Genomic DNA, 16,538 nt, shown 5'->3' with positions numbered 1-16,538 from the left:
GACTGCTCTGAGTGTGGGAAAATATTTAGTGAAAGTGGAATTTTGAAGATACACATGAGATCTCATACAGGAGAAAAACCATTCAGCTGCTTTGAGTGTGGGAAAAGTTTTCGTCAAACTCAACATCTGAAGAAACACATGATGTGTCATACAGGAGAGAAACCTTTTAGCTGTTCAATTTGTGGAATGTCATTTAGTCAAAGTGGAAATTTCCTTGGACACATGAGAACTTCATGAAGTAGAAAAGTGATTCAGCTTTTCAGTTTGAAAAAAAACAAACAAACCCTAAAACTTTTATTTGGTATAAAATTGTAAAAACAAGAACTCGTACAGGACAAAGACTTTTCAGCGCTAGCATTTGTATGAAATCTTTATCACAGACTGGACAGTTGCACCAACAAATGATGGATGCAACACAGGCAGAAGTCTTCATGAATTGTCTTCTTTTTTCCTCAGCAGCAGTGCAAGTCGTGGGGTACGTAATTGATAAGCTGTTTAGATCAGGGCTGATCTGATCAGATCAGATTGATGCAGCCGCTGCAGAGACGAGTGAAAGCAAATAGTACATTCTGCACTGAGATGGTGTGGTGAATAAAAACGGAACAGTATATACATCTATTTCAACAGCACACGTAATAAATGGTAATGAATGTGTGGGAAACATGGAAATATTTGCTTGAGTTTTTTTTTTTTACCTAAACAGCAAAGTTGTGAAATGCTTCTATTTCCATCAGAACATGATGAATTATATTTCACCCTCTACCATTTCCTTCCTCCTATCACATGTAGCACCCACAAACTGTTGTATACAATGCACGATGTTCTTTTATTAAGATAGATTTTTTTACTACCTGTTTGTATGGCTTCAGACTGAATCACAGGTTTTCTTTACAATAACTTGCGAGTAAAAACCAACCCACATCATGTTCATAAAATCAAATGGCACTGAGCAAATGTCTAAATTTCAAATATTTTCACCACTTTACCTTAAAGTCAGAAAGCCCTTTCCGGTAGTGAACTGAAGCTGTTATCGCAAAGCCACCAGACTCCACTGACAAAAACGATCATTTCAGATCACAGGAGGTGCTGATCTGCCGCAGCCTCTGTGAGGTTTATTCCAAATATAAACAATTAAACTGACGTTGAAGGTTTTAGGTGGCAAAAATACATTTTACTGTGAACCCTGTTCACAGCAGTACATTCCTTAGCTTCCCTGCTGGTAGAGCAGGTCAGTACATAAGATAAGCACAGCAGAAACATCAGACAGGACGAATCACCGTTTTGAACCATATATCTTGAAACGTTACAGTTACGACTGAAAATAACAAACAGGTTTACTTAATTTACATATCTCTGAAATTTCCAGTTAGCCTGGTGCGGAAGGGTTTTAAACATCTGTTTTGTCATCCGTATTAACAAGTCAAATTTGTTCATCTTTACACATCAAATACACATTAAGATGACAGAAAATGCCATAACAGGCACATTTCTGACTTTTAAAAAAGTTTATTATTGGGTGCAGCCATTTCACCAGTTTTGGAGGAGAAGCTGATGTAACAGTATTTGGGATACATTGAATTCGGATAAGTGTCCACTAGATGGCAGAGTTAAATCAGAGTACATTGGACACAGTGTTTAGTCATCTATTCTGAGTGTGTTACTGATTTGCCTGAATTCTTTCATATCATGTAAAATCAATGCCTCTTGGGGCGTCGGTGGCTTGGTGGGTAGAGCAGGCGCCCCATATACAAGAATGTTGCCACAGTGGCCCGGGTTTGAATCCAGCCTGTGGCCCTTTGCTGCATGTCATCCCCCCTCTCTCTTTCTCTTTCCTCCCCCTTTCACCCTTTATCTGTCCTGTCCATTAAAGGCAAAATGCCCAAATAAAAAAATCTTTTAAAAAAAAACAACAAGAAAAAAAACACCAATGCCTCAAGTTATTTGTTTTACTAAAGCTTTATATTACTGAGGTCTGCTGCTGAATTCTGCATTATGTTTCACTTAGAAGACGTAGATTTCCGATTTAATAAGTCAGCAGTGATAAACTGTTATTAAGGGAAACTCTAAAGCATTATAATGCACCAATTAACACTCAGGTGTGAATCTCGTGATCTAAAATGTAACGTTTTATTTTTATAATAAGATTAAAAAAGCTGATACAAGAAGTTCTTTTTGCATACAACATATGGGACAGTTCACACCTTGTGTAATCTTACCAGTACATCTCAAGGCAATTTAATCGAACGCAACTGGACTTTGTTTGGTCTTAGAAGACGTTTCACCTCTTTTCCAAGAGGCTTCATCAGTTCATGCTTGTCTGACTAGGCTGGAACTAGCCTGACAAACTGGCGTGGAAAACCCAGGTATTTAACCTCTGAGGAGGTCTTCACAAAGCCAATGATGTCACTGGTTCATTAGTACTCCAATGGTGTGTCAACGACGGTCGTTGAAACTCCTACTGCACCGGTGGTCACTGGAGTCGTTAGTCACATGAGGCCATTTGTAAACAACTATTGGTTTTAGAGGTTAAGCTGTTAAATCTCCTGGGCAAGGATGAAAGGACAGCATTATAGGTGGGGGATGGGTGGTGTCGCAGACCTCCTCCTCTATTGAGACATGGTTTTTCCAATTTCACATAGATGGATTCTTTTACACCTCTTTCAAACCATCTGTCGTCCCTGTCCAAGATGTGCACATTGCTGTCTTCAAAGGAGTTTACTTTCTCCTTGAGGTGTAAATAGACAGCTGAGTCTTGCCCTGACGAGTTAGCCCTTCTGTGTTGGGCCATGCATTTGTTTAGTGGTTGTTTTGTGACATCCCTGTGCAAGGATCCAAACATTACCATCCTTCCAGCAGATAAAGGGAGATGTACGGTAATTCTTAATACATCTGACTATCACAATAAGGTCTCTACATTACTCAGTGATACTAACACCTACGAAACTCTGAAACGAGACCCAACCAGTGGTTACAAGAAAAAGACAATAGAATGCCTACAAAAACTACAGAAAGAGGGCACCAATGATCGCCTACAATGTCACCGTTTGTACCCTCAAGATGCCATCCTGTGCATATATGGGCTCCCCAAGATTCACAAAGAAGGCCCCCCCCCCCCTCAGACCCATCGTCAGCAGCATAAACGCGGTCACATTTAACATTGCCAAACATGTAGGCAACATCCTGGCTCCCTTGGTGGGCAATACGCCCCACCATATCCAGAACTCCATAGACTTTGTGAACAAAGTAAGAGGTTTAAAGATCGATACAGATGATACCATGGTATCCTATGATGTGACCTCCCTGTTCACTTGCATTCCAACCATGGAGGCAGCGGAAACAGTCAGACAACGGTTGCTACATGACAACACCCTCCATAACAGAACCAAGCTCAGTCCAGATCAGATATGCCAACTACTGTATCTCTGCCTGAACACTACCTATTTCAAATACAATGGCAATTTTTACAGACAGAAACATGGCTGTGCCATGGGCTCACCAGTATCGCCATTGTGGCTGACCTGTACATGGAGGATGTAGAATACAGAGCCTTGAACTCCTTTGAGGGAACAGCACCGGGCCACTGGTTCAGATATGTGGATGACACATGGGTTAAAAACAAAACTCAAGAGGTACAAGCTTTCACTGAACACATCAACTCAGTTGACAGAAACATCAAGTTCACAAGAGAAGATGTTAAGGAGAATAGTTTGCCCTTCTTGCATCAACTTGTCCCATGACCAAATAGAGACTCGACACTAGGCAAGATCAACATACATGTTACCCAACAATCATCATTGTATGCCTGTACATGACAAAAGTATCAAAGACATAAGAAATTATTCATTTAATTGAATCATTTAAAATACATATAGTTTATTCATGGTTTTTCAGGTTCATGTAGAATCAGCATATCATTTTGTTGTAGATTGCTACTGACTATTTTACAAAAAGGACAGAAAAGAAAAAAGAAAATTATGATAGAGATGTGTTGGCATGTTTCAGGTCAAGTAGCCTGTAGCAAATGGCACAATTTTTAATTCAAATGTGATTTTTTTTTCCTTTAGAAACACAGCTGTAGTTCCGAAGTGGAAATCTGAATCATTTGCAAGGTCCCCCCACCCCACAGGCTCCAGTGCAACCGCACTACCAGTACTGTCTATATTTAAACCCCTGGCTGCTGCTGCTTTTACAATAGGGAGGGAGGAAAAAATATATATATATTTTTTAAAAGTTTGTGTTTTGTGTGACTTTGGGAAGCGACCTAACCATGCCAGTTCTCTTGTCTGCTTCTCCAAACTGGGAGTGTAAAGCTCATAACACAATTCCAAATGAAGGCTGAGTCATGAAGGTCACTCAGCGGTGTCCCCTCTGATGTGCCTGCATCAGCCCAAGGTACAGCCCTTGACTGCACAGTGCTGCTGCACATAAGATGAGAGAAGGAAAGATGGCAGAGACTATGCAGAGGAGCTGTGGACTGTAAAAACTGAGCATCTCTGACAGACAAATCTTTTTACCCCACACTGAGTAACTTAATTGTTTTTGGTTAGTATTGAGTGTCACATGACTGACTGACAGAGGTTCTCTGGTCTCCTTCCAACTATTATCACTGTCATCAGTCACAGGTTTAGAAGAGTCTTCCGTCTTATCATCAGTCTCAGGTTGAAAATGTGTATCTGGCTGATTCTGGTCCTCCACAGTCCTCTCCATTAACTTCTGGTTCCATCTGTGTAGTTGAGCTGCTGGCTGGAGGCTCTGCCTCTCTGCTCTCCTCAGTTTGAGTTTGATGAGGTTGTGCAGACTAACAAACAGAACATTGATAGTTTCTGAGTTGTTAAGGCCAAGTGAATCTTTAGTGCCAAACACTGCAGCTGAAAGGTTTCTCTCTTGTGTTTGTTTTTATGTATTTGTGTAACTGTCCAGTTTGTGTAAAAAATTTCATAAAAACACTGAAGGTGGAAAGTGTTTGTCCTGTATGAGTTCCCATGGTTGTTTCTTAGTCTTTTTTCAAATAAAAGATTTTTTTTCCAAACTGAACAGCTGAATCAGTTTTCCCCATCATGAGTTGTCCTCATGAGAATTCCTCATCCATTTGTTCCACAAATTGAACAGCTAAATGATTTCTCTCATGTGTATCTTTAAAACACCACTGTAACCTGTTTCTCTCCTGTATGAGATCTCGTGACTTTTTAAATTTGTACTGCAACCGAATATATTCTCACTTGGAGCGATACAATGGTTTCTCCCCTGTATGAGATCTCATGTGTGCCCTCAGATATGCACTGCACCTAAATCTCTACCCACACCCAGAGCAACTAAATGGTCTCTCTCCTGTATGTGATCTCATGTGCCTCTTCAGATCTCCATTGCAACTGAATCTTTTCTCACACTCAGAGAAGCTAAATGGTTTCTACCCTATATGAGATGTCATGTGTCTCGTCAGGTGTCCCCTCTGACAAAATCTTTCCCCACACTCAGAGCAGCTAAATGATTTCTCTCCAGTATGAGATCTCATGTGTTTGTTCAGATCTCCACTTTGACTAAATCGTTTCCCACACTCAGAGCAGCTAAATGGTTTCTCTCCTGTATGAGATCTCATGTGTCTCTTCAGATCTCCATTGCAACCGAATCTTTTCCCACACTCAGAGCAACTAAATGGTTTCTCTCCTGTATGAGATCTCATGTGTGCCTTCAGATTTCCTCTGAGACCAAATCTTTTCCCACACTCAGAGCAGCTAAATGGTTTCTCTCCTGTATGAGATCTCATGTGTTTGTTCAGGTCTCCATTGCAACCGAATCTTTTCCCACACTCAGAGCAGCTAAATGGTTTCTCTCCTGTATGTGATCTTATGTGTTTTTTCAAGTCTCCACTGCAATGAAATCTTTTCCCACACTCAGAGCAACTAAATGTTTTCTCTCCTGTATGCAATCTCATGTGTTTGTTCAGATCTCCATTGCAACCGAATCTTTTCCCACACTCAGAGCAGTCAAATGGTTTCTCTCCTGTATGACATCTCATGTGTGTCTTCAGCTCTTCATTGCGACCAAATCTTTTCCCACAGGCAGAGCAACTAAATGGTTTCTCTCCTGTGTGCAATCTCATGTGTCTGCTCAGCTCTCCATTGCGACCAAACCTTTTCCCACACTCAGAGCAACTAAATGGTCTCTCTCCTGTATGACATGTCATGTGTACCTTCAGATGTCCAATACGACCAAATCTCTTCCCACACTCAGAGCAACTAAATGGTTTTTCTCCTGTATGCAATCTCATGTGTCTGCTCAGATCTCCACTGTGACCAAATCTTTTCCCACACTCAGAGCAACTAAATGGTTTCTCTCCAGTATGAGATCTCATGTGAATCCTCAGATGTCCCTTCTGGCCAAACCTTTTCCCACACTCAGAGCAGTCAAATGGTTTCTCCCCTGTATGTGATCTCATGTGTTTGTTCAGATCTCCATTGCAACTGAATCTTTTCCCACACTCAGAGCAGCTAAATGGTTTCTCGCAAACAATCAAATCACTCACAGGGACTTCATCATTTCTCAGACAGTTTAAACCCGACTGAGGTTCTCTGGTCTCCGTCCAATCATCACCGTCATCAGTCTCTGGTTGTAAATGTGTATCTGGATCTGAGTTCCTGGCTGCTTCTGCTCCTCCACAGTCCTCTCCATCTGCTTCTGTTTCCATCTGTTCAGTGTGTCTTTGATGAAGCTGTGAGGACTGAGGTTTCTCTTCATCATCTTCACTCTTCACAGGGACAGGAGTGGATGTGAACTTGGTGATATCATCCTCCTCCAGCCCTTGAAGCTGCTCTCCCTCCTGACTGATCCAGAGTTCCTCCTGTTCCTCTTTAATGTGTGGAGGCTCTGGGTCCTCCTGGTCCACACTGGAGCTCCACTCCTGCTGCTCAGGGGGAACCTCTTCTTTAACCACCAACAGCTGCTGGACGTCTGCAGGAAACAAACACACACACACAACACACAACACACACACACACACACACACACACACACACACACACACAGCAGTCATTAACATGTACTGTTACTCATGTCTGGAGGCTACAGTGTGGCTCTTTATTTGCTCAGGCTAAAGTGAATTATGTGAGAATGATTGTCCATGGGTTGCGAGAGTTTGCCGCAAATCAAGTTTGATTACTGGCAGCCTGAGTAAATAAAATGCTGGTGTTGTGTCAATGAGTTTGCCCATTGAAATCTGTTTCCCCCTAACCACAACCCCGCCCAAACGGCGAATGGTAGGGATGTTCCCGTCCACCTAATGAAAATTTTAACGAGGACTAGTCAACTAGTCTGAAAAGGGAAAACACTCAGAAAACAGCCAAAATTGCTGGAATGTTGAGTCTAACAATGATGGTACAAACATTGGATTATTAGTGAGTGGAATGCTTGAGAAGGCCTGTCTCATCATGAAGTGGGACCTGCATTGTGCCCAAATCTTCAGGGAGCCTTTAATAACAACAGGGTTTCCTGCCCACTTAAGGTGAATAGGCAGCGGAGCACTGATCAAAGATCTTAAATCTGCTGGACTACTAAAACCAGACTCCATGTTCACCCAATCCAGACTGCCCTGATCCGCTGGTGTAGACATCCAGTAAATTATTCTATGTATATTAGCGGCCCAATAGTAAAATATGGTGTTTGGAAGACCCACACCTCCCACTTTCTTGTGCTGCTGTAGATAGATCTTTTTTACCTTGGGGGTGGTTTTATTCCACAGAAAGGTGTTTATGATTTTATCCAGTTCGATACACAAATGGGTATCATCTGGAATAAAAAAAGAAATCGAGGCATAACTGACATCTTCATCGAATTTATCCTCCCTGCTAAGGATATAGGAAGGGCACACCATCGCTGGAGGTCTAATTTGGTCCTCTTTAAGGCAGGTTTGAAGTTAAATTTAAAGAGGTCCCCATACTTTCTTGTAACTGTTACACCAAGATATGAAAATTTTTCATGGTACACTTTAAATGGATAAGATTCAAATGCTAATAGTTTCGCTTGTTCACTGACAGGGAAAAGAAGGCTTTTAGAGGTGTTAATTTTGTAACCAGATATTGTCCCAAAATCTGAAACAACACTCATCACCACTGGGATAGAGACAGCTGGATCAGATAAATACAACAGAAGGTCGTCCGCGTAGAGCGCCAATTTGTGCACCCGCTCACCCCTTGTGATCCCATGTATATGTTCAACACTTCTTATTGTGGCAGCAAGAGGATCGATAGCAAGATCGAACAGAAAAGGGAATAGTGGACACCCCTGTCTAATCCCTCTCTGTAAATGGAAGCGCTGGGATAATACATTATTTGTGCGGACAGCTGCTTGAGGGGCTGCATATAGAACTTTTATCCATGAGCAGAAGGTGGCACCAAATCCGAATTTTTCTAGCACTTTCAATAGGTATTCGTATTCTATCCTATCAAATGCTTTTTGGGCATCTAAAGAAATCACGACCTCGGCTATGCCGCTTGCTTTTGGGGAGTAAATTATGTTATACAGGCGTCGGAGGTTACCATATAGTTGTCGACCAGTGATAAATCTGGATTGGTCCGAGTGCACAATCTTGTGGATGACAGAGTCCAGTCTTGTTGCTAATATTTTTGTTAAAATTTTATAATCTACCCCAAGCAGGCTGATTGGCCTGTAATTCTCACACTTCAAAGGGTCTCTGTCTCTTTTTGGATGACTGAGATTACCCCTTCTGTCATCGTGGGGGAAGGGAGCCTTCCTGTAATGCCTCCATAAATACTTCGTACAACAGCGGAGCGAGTTTAACTGCAAATTTTTTATAAAACTCGATGGGGAACCCATCGGGTCCTGGGGCTTTACCGCCTTTTATTTTACGGATTGCTCCTTGTATTTCAGCTACTGAGATGTCCTTGTCTAAGGTCCTTTTATCCTCCGTGGAGAGATAAGTTGAGTCAATAATTTCAGCAGTTCAGATGCGGAGCTCAGCAAGGACACGTCTTCACATATTGCCACTGGAACCCTATTCCCGATATTGGGCTTCATAAATATTGATTGATTTACCTAGCTGTGATTTTAAGGGGCCGAATATGTGATCCTTCTAAAGAGGCACAGTGTCTGAACATTACAATTCTGTGTTTGTATGTCTTTCCACAAATGCAACTGCAGGATTTGGCCACAAGAGAGCTAAACAATAGAGATTAACCTGTATCTGATGGTTGTCTCTCCTAATGACTAAGACAACACTTTCATATCAATTCACTGAAGAAAGGTCAAAAGAAATGCTAGATTAAGGAAAATCATCACACAAGTTTTGTCCCCGTTTCAAAATAAGGTAAAAAAAAAAAAAAAAAACACAGATAAACACAGAATACATATGTGGAAATCAGATATATTGGATCCTAATCACAGGAAGCAAACATGATACCTGTGCCCCTCATGAATTTAGAAATCCCACTAGATTGTTACAGAGCATGTTTGTCCGTATTAAATATCCAAACAAGAAAAAACAACCAATGCATGAAAGCTGGGGGGAATAATAGCAAACAGCACCAGAGAAGGCAACAACATCGGAGAAGCAAACACCGGGGCCCTTTTTCACAACGAAGACTCAACAAACTCTGAGCCTGATTCCGATCTCCGAGTTGATAGAGCATGAGCTGAGAAACTGTGTTTTCGGTTCCAAAACAGCTGATTGTAATTAGCTCGATCAACTCTGAGTATGTTCAGCCTGAGACCGGAAGCGTGTTCACAGTGAGCACCAAAAGACACCATCAGTGGAGTGCAGATAACATGATTTTCAGTGACAGAAAGCGGAGTTAAAAGCACAACCGCTTATTTCATCCCAACTGAATCATAGATTTTAACGACTGTGAATGAAGACTTCAAACATATCTTCAAACAAGGAGAAAAAAAACCTTCATGCTGCAACTTAACAGCGTGAGGTGGGATGGGAAAGGACGGCAGAGTGTGTTCATAGGTAAGTGACGTTATGTAATGTGATGCGTTAATGTGTCTAATATACAGAAAATATATAAACATTTTTATATCTTAACAGTGTTCATATATTTCAATATAATTTGCTGTATCTTCTTATGCAGCTGTAATTTGATGGGGCCCAAACACACTGGGCACAAACTTAAAATCAAACAAAAAATTTTGTACAGACTGGTAAATATTTTGCTTATACTCATGTCATTCTGTCAATATTAGGCTGAGGTTAATTGAATCACTGTGAAATGACTTCTGATTCACGTAATCTCCTTTATTCTCAGATTGAGCTATTATGGGATGTTGAGTCCCATAAATGAGCTAGTTACACCGTGGAATCTTTGAATATATGAATAGTATTCATAAAGCACTGCATAATGTATCCACATAGATTCATTTCTAATTAAACTGTAATTAAACCTGCAGTTCAGTGGGATTCCTCTTTGATGATTCTTTCTGATTTATGCCCAGGGAAAACCACAAAAACAGGCAAAATTATTTTCAGAGCCTGAGTCACTTTTCTTACAGCTCGAAAAAAAATGTTGCCTTGCTGATAAGTTCAGTGTCTCTGATGTTATGAGGAAAACTGACGCTGCCGAAGAATCAAAGGGCACTGCATAAAATTTGCTCTGATGGAAATGTAAATCCACATTGTGTAATATTGGATATGTCTGGGTGGAACAGATTGTTAAAGGGATAGTGCACCCAAAAATGAAAATTCAGCCATTAGCCAACTTTTTGTGTCGGGGCGTCAGGACACTTGGATCACTACAGACGAGCAGTATGGAGATATTTTGTGGTTTCAAGTATTTTGAAAGGTTGGTAACAGGAAGTAGTTCGAGCGGAAGCACTGTGTCTTGTGTTGTCGGATGTGCAGACGCTTGATGAATAATAATGTTTTTCAGCATTAAAGCAGCTCGACGTTACCCTCAATATCTGTTGCAGGAAGTTCTTATCGCTCATCACGAAAACTTTATTCACAAAAGGACACGCCATGTCTCTCCTTCCTGCCACACGCTCAGCGGGCGATCAGCCTCAGGCTGAGATGAAACAAACCTGCGAACCAGCAGGTTTGTTCCACCGAGTATGTTACCATAGTAACTGACTCAGGGTTATGCTGAACTGCCTTTGTGAAACAGAAAAGTTTCCTTCATCTCAGGCTGATCATACTCAGAGTTTTCACTGATCCCGCTTTCTGAAATAGGGCCCAGAGAAGCTAACGACACCAGAGAAGCTAACGCGGCATATAAACATCGACAGACTATTTATCGAACAAACCTGTAGTTATTATTAATAATGAACTTGTAATGTTTAATGAACAAACCTGCTCTGTGTAACCGAAGCTGAGGGTTGAAAACAGCGTCCAGTAGTTTCCGTTGTCGCTCGTTCTCCTCTTTTGATCGACAAAGTTCCTCCTCGTACTCTGCTATCGTTCTTTCAACCAGCCCAAATATCTCTTCAGCAGCCGCACTTAGTCGCTGCTTCACCAACGCTCTCAGCATTTGGAGTTTAGACATGTTCACACTTTAAAAACACAACAAAGACACTCTGCTAACACACGTTTCCACCAAACGCCATCTTGTTCAAACAGTGTGACGTTAGCGACAGTAAAGAAGACAGCTTCCGGGGTAAACGAGTTAACGGGCTTCAAAATAAAAGTCCAGACGTGTGACTGCAATTACAGACTGTCCTTTAGAAACACAAGCAGATAGATAAATGAATGAAAAACACTCTTTAGAGAATGATATTCATTGACCTTAAAAGTTTATTCTTGAACTTGGAAAGACAAGCTACAAAACATTTCACAAAACAAGGTCCAAATACGTTGTTTAATAAACCAGCAAACATTGTGAATGACTCAATTTAAAGTTGTTCAGGAGGTGCTTCTTATGTCAAACTATATAGGCTACAGTTTTTTCCCCTACAGGTAGGATCAGGACAAAAGGATTAAGAAAAGCATTAACTCTAAAAGAAATATCAGACCTGGGGCCTCATTTATAAAAGAATGGTTAGGATTCATACTAAAATTTGACATGCGCCCAAAAGATGAAAATGGCGTGCGCCAAAAAATAATCTGATTTATAAAACCGTGCGCACGCACACTTGCATGCAATGTTCTCAGACACAGACACAAACCTCCTGGAGTTGTGTGCACCCAGATCCGCCTCATATTCCGCCCTCTACACGGCCTAGTTCAACCATAAATGGTCATGCAAATCACCTCATGAATGCGATCTGCATATAAATAAGCCAGCATGCGAGTGTTCTCTCGTTGTGAGTTACGGCGACAGGTTTGAGAAATGAGCCAAAAAATGGAATTTCTCCAAGACTGAGCTAGAGACCCTTTAACGGGAGGTGGAGGACTGAAGAAGGATTTTATTTGGTGGCCACAGCAGCGGGATCACTAATAAAAGAAAGTGGAAATAAGGGGCAACACATCAACGCTGCTGATGCTGTCAGCTGTGTCTGTGGGACTGCACGGACAGTGACAGAGAAAAAAGTAAGTGGTCTGATCTAAAGGTAGACCAAATATTTCTACTCCTTTACCAACATGTAGTTAATGTGTTGCTTTTAAATTTGAGGATGTTGTGATATGATTATGATATGTGCGACATAAAGAATCACATTTATTAAAGGTGGAGGCAAAAAGGAGTATGTGCCAGTGCCATCTTGCGCAATTACATATGAGGATCACCGCAGTATTTATATGCTTGTGGTAATTAGTCTGATCAGACACCCGGCCTGAATTACAGCATGAACCAGTGGTATACCTGAGACAGACGCCATCTTGCTCAAACAGTGTGACGTTTGCGACAGTATACAGAATACAGCTTCCGGGGTAAATGAGTTAATGGGCTTCAAAATAAAAGTCCAGAAGTGTTAGTGGAATTACAGACTGTCCTTTAGAAACACAAGCAGATAGATAAATGAATGAAAAACACTCTTTAGGGAATGATATTCATTGACCTTAAAAGTTTATTCTTGAACTTGGAAAGAAAAGCTACAAACCATTTCACAAAACAAGGTCCAAATAAGTTGTTTAATAAACCAGCAAACATTGTGAAAGACTCACTTTAAAGGTGTTTAAGAGGTGCTTCTTATGTCAAACTATAAACCTGACCTGACTGCATGGATGAAATCATTAATATCCTACAGGACCCTTTCCATACAGCATGTGAGGAAAGAGAAAGAGGCACAACATAACGTCTTGATATTCTGTGCATACGCACTTTCATTTATTATAATATAGGCTGAAGTGTTAATAAAACCTAACTGATGAGGAAATACATATTACTTGTTTTCTTGCTCATTTGATATAAAGAACTGTTTCGAGTCATCAATAACAACCAGGATTGGAATTCTAAAGGTGAAACAATACCCAACTCTGAATGCTGTTTGCTCACAGCAGAAGAAGGATGACATTCTTACCCTGGTGTTCTCATTTCATACATGTCCAGAGCCTTTTCAAGTAAGTAAGTAAGTAAGTAAATTTTATTTATATCGCACTTCTCACAGAGAGGACTCACAAAGTGCTTCACAAATTAAAATACAAAAAATACAATTGCAGAAACAATGCATAATACACAAAAACAAAATAAAAGTAAAGTACAGCGAGATACAGAGATGATACAATGGACAATTAATGGAACGCATGCCTAAACAGATGTGTTTTTAACTGCCTTTTAAAAATGTCCAGGGAAGAGGCTGCTCTCAGCTCATGAGGTAGTGCATTCCACCATTTCGGTGCAACAGCCTTAAAGGCTCTATCACCTTTCGTCTTTAATCTTGTGTGAGGGACAGTAAGTAGGTGGCCTTCAGCGGACCGCAGTGACCTGACGGGACAGTGAAAGGACACCAGATCCGTCAAGTATGTAGGTGCTTGACCATGGAGGGCTCTGTAAGTGGTGGTTAAAATCTTGTGCTGGATCCTGAAATTAACAGGGAGCCAGTGTAAGGATGGCAGGACTGGAGTGATGTGAGTGAACTTATGAGATCTGGACAGAAGCCTGGCGGCAGCGTTCTGGACCAGCTGGAGGCGGTCTAATGAAGTTTTATTGAGACAGGTGAAAAGAGAATTACAGTAATCTCGACGTGAGGAAATAAAAGCATGGATGATCATTTCTAGCTCGGAATAAGTTCACATGGATCTGAGTTTAGAAATGTTTTTGAGGTGGAAAAAGCAGGAGCGAGTGACAGTTTTGATGTGGTCATCGGAGAGCATGGCCTGATCAAATGTGACTCCAAGATTTCTCAACTTGGGGTGCACATTTGCACTGAGGGACCCTAAGCAGCTGGCCACTTTAGATGCTGAGGCGTCAGGTGCAATAATTAAAATCTCAGTTTTAGCTGCATTCAACTGAAGGGAGTTAGTAGCCATCCAGTCCTTAATTACATTCATACAATCGTACAGTGAGTCAATTCCATCGGTCCTATCAGGGTTAAAAGAAAAATATAACTGGAGGTCATCTGCATACACATGGTATGAGATACCTTCAAAATTGCCGATAACATCTCTGAGAGGGAGCACGTATAGCGTAAAGAGGATAGGCCCAAGCACTGAACCTTGGGGCACCCCGTAAGAAAGGGGGGCAAACTCTGATTTATGAGGGCCAACAGCCACAGAAAAGGATCGATCAGACAGATCCCTGAGATGCCTACCCTGTCCCTCAGCCTGTCTAAAAGGATGTGGTGATCAACAGTGTCAAAGGCTGCACTGAGATCAAGCAGAACCAGGATAGTGGATTTATCGGCATCAGAGGCCATCATGATGTCATTGGAGACCCTGAGAAGAGCAGTTTCTGTGGAATGTAACTGACGATAACCGGACTGAAATTTATCTAAGATACTGTAACTGTTCAACGTTGTCACTAACTGGTTTGCAACTGCTTTTTCTAGAATCTTAGATACAAAGGGCAACTTGGAAATGGGCTGGTAGTTACTAAGAACATCGGGGTCCAGATTGGGCTTTTTGAGAAGCGGCTGAACAACTGCTTGCTTGAAATGGGACGGGACACGACCAGAAACCAGTGAGCTATTGATTATGGAGAGCAGAGATGGACCAATAGTGCTGAAAACATTTTTCAGCAAAGTTGTGGGCAGGATATCCAGCAGACTAGAAGAGATCTTCATAGTGCACACAAGATCTGCTAAGTCTTGTAAGGAGACAGGTGAGAAATTGTCAATAATTGACTGTTGTTTGGGAGGATCAGGAAGGGAGGAGGAGGAGGAGGGTGTTTTACTGGCCTTGACACTGGCAACCTTATTCACAAAATACATTTAAAAATTATTACAGTCCTCATCAGAGGACACAGGTAGAGCAGGCGGTTGCGCACCAGTAATGCTACCTATAGTGTCAAAAATGACCCTGGGATTTCTCTTGTTGGAGATGATGAGATTCTTAAAATAAGAGGCTCTGGCCACCCTAACAACAGAATTGAATTCAGCTAACAGTTCTTTAAAATAAAGACGATGTACATGAAGCTTGGTTGATTTCCATAAGCGCTGTCCAACATTTATGACGAAGGCAACAGATGTCATCGTTCAGCCAGGGAGTGGGATTAGCTGCGGGGATAGTTCGAGGCTTTAAAGGAGCAATCTTATCAAGAATAGCAGAGCAGTGTGAGTTAAAAGTTAAAACTTGGGAGTCAGCGTCAACATTAAAACTAACAGGCTGCACCACACTGTTAAAAGCGGATGAGAATTTCTCAGCAGAGAGGTTATTTAACATACGGGAGAGTTTTGTACGCTCGCTGGTTGAACAGTCAGAAATAATAGACAAATTAAGCAGGATGCAGTTGTGATCAGTGACGGGCAGCTCCTCAGAGACGATACAATCAATGTCCAAACCAAGTGTAAAAACAAGGTCCAGCGTGTTTCCCTTAATGTGTGTCGGGCCATTGACATGTTGCACAAAATGAAAAGATTCGGTGAGATTTATAAAATTATTAGCAAAGGAGTTTGTGGTGTCATTTACAGGCACATTAAAATCCCCAAGCATTAAAATTCTTTGCAATTTAGTGATGGAAGCCAAAAAGTCACTGAATTCAGCCAGAAAGGCACCATTAATACCACGAGGGCGAAAAATTAAAATACAATAAAATGGGTTTGAGTGGCCAACTTTAGAAATTAGCAGTTCAAATGAGTTAAAAGTTCCACAATTCACTCTCCTCGAGGAGAAACTGTCTTTGTACAATAAAGCAAGGCCACCACCGCGGCCAGTGGTCCTTGGGGCACATATGAATGCGCAATCGGGCGGGCATAGCTCCTTCATGGACACATAATCTTCATCCCTTTGCCAGGTCTCGGTGAAAAACATGAAATCTAAATCTCTAGTGATGAAAAAATCATTCAGAGTGAATGATTTGTTATTGATTGAGCGAGCATTCAACAATGCCAGCTTGAGAGACTTGGGACCAGCTTTGCGGACAGATGATTGTGACAGTGATTGCAGATACCGGAACACAAAACTACAGACAGGTTGGTTTGGACCACAAAAAGAGGCTAAACCACCTCAAAATCTGAGTGTCCTGTGTATGAGAGGTGGTGGGGACTTTTGCATGTCT

The 16,538-nt window shown here is 41.4% G+C and overlaps 2 protein-coding genes and 1 pseudogene across 2 annotated transcripts in view; all 3 read right to left on the bottom strand.

The window, feature by feature from the left end:
- LOC125884150 (gastrula zinc finger protein XlCGF57.1-like) overlaps positions 1-16,538 on the bottom strand; it is a 561,995-nt gene that overhangs the window by 404,746 nt on the left and 140,711 nt on the right. The window lies entirely within an intron of this gene.
- The window catches only part of LOC125884162 (zinc finger protein 3 homolog), a 123,178-nt gene that overhangs the window by 57,899 nt on the left and 48,741 nt on the right, over positions 1-16,538 (bottom strand). The window lies entirely within an intron of this gene.
- The window catches only part of LOC125884166 (gastrula zinc finger protein XlCGF57.1-like), a 78,232-nt pseudogene continuing 65,581 nt past the window's right edge, over positions 3,888-16,538 (bottom strand).

The sequence above is a fragment of the Epinephelus fuscoguttatus genome, linkage group LG23, assembly GCF_011397635.1.
Source record: "Epinephelus fuscoguttatus linkage group LG23, E.fuscoguttatus.final_Chr_v1".
Taxonomy (NCBI): domain Eukaryota; kingdom Metazoa; phylum Chordata; class Actinopteri; order Perciformes; family Serranidae; genus Epinephelus; species Epinephelus fuscoguttatus.
The sequence above is the reverse complement of the archived record's forward strand: the minus strand, read 5'-3'. Positions and strand labels throughout refer to the sequence as shown.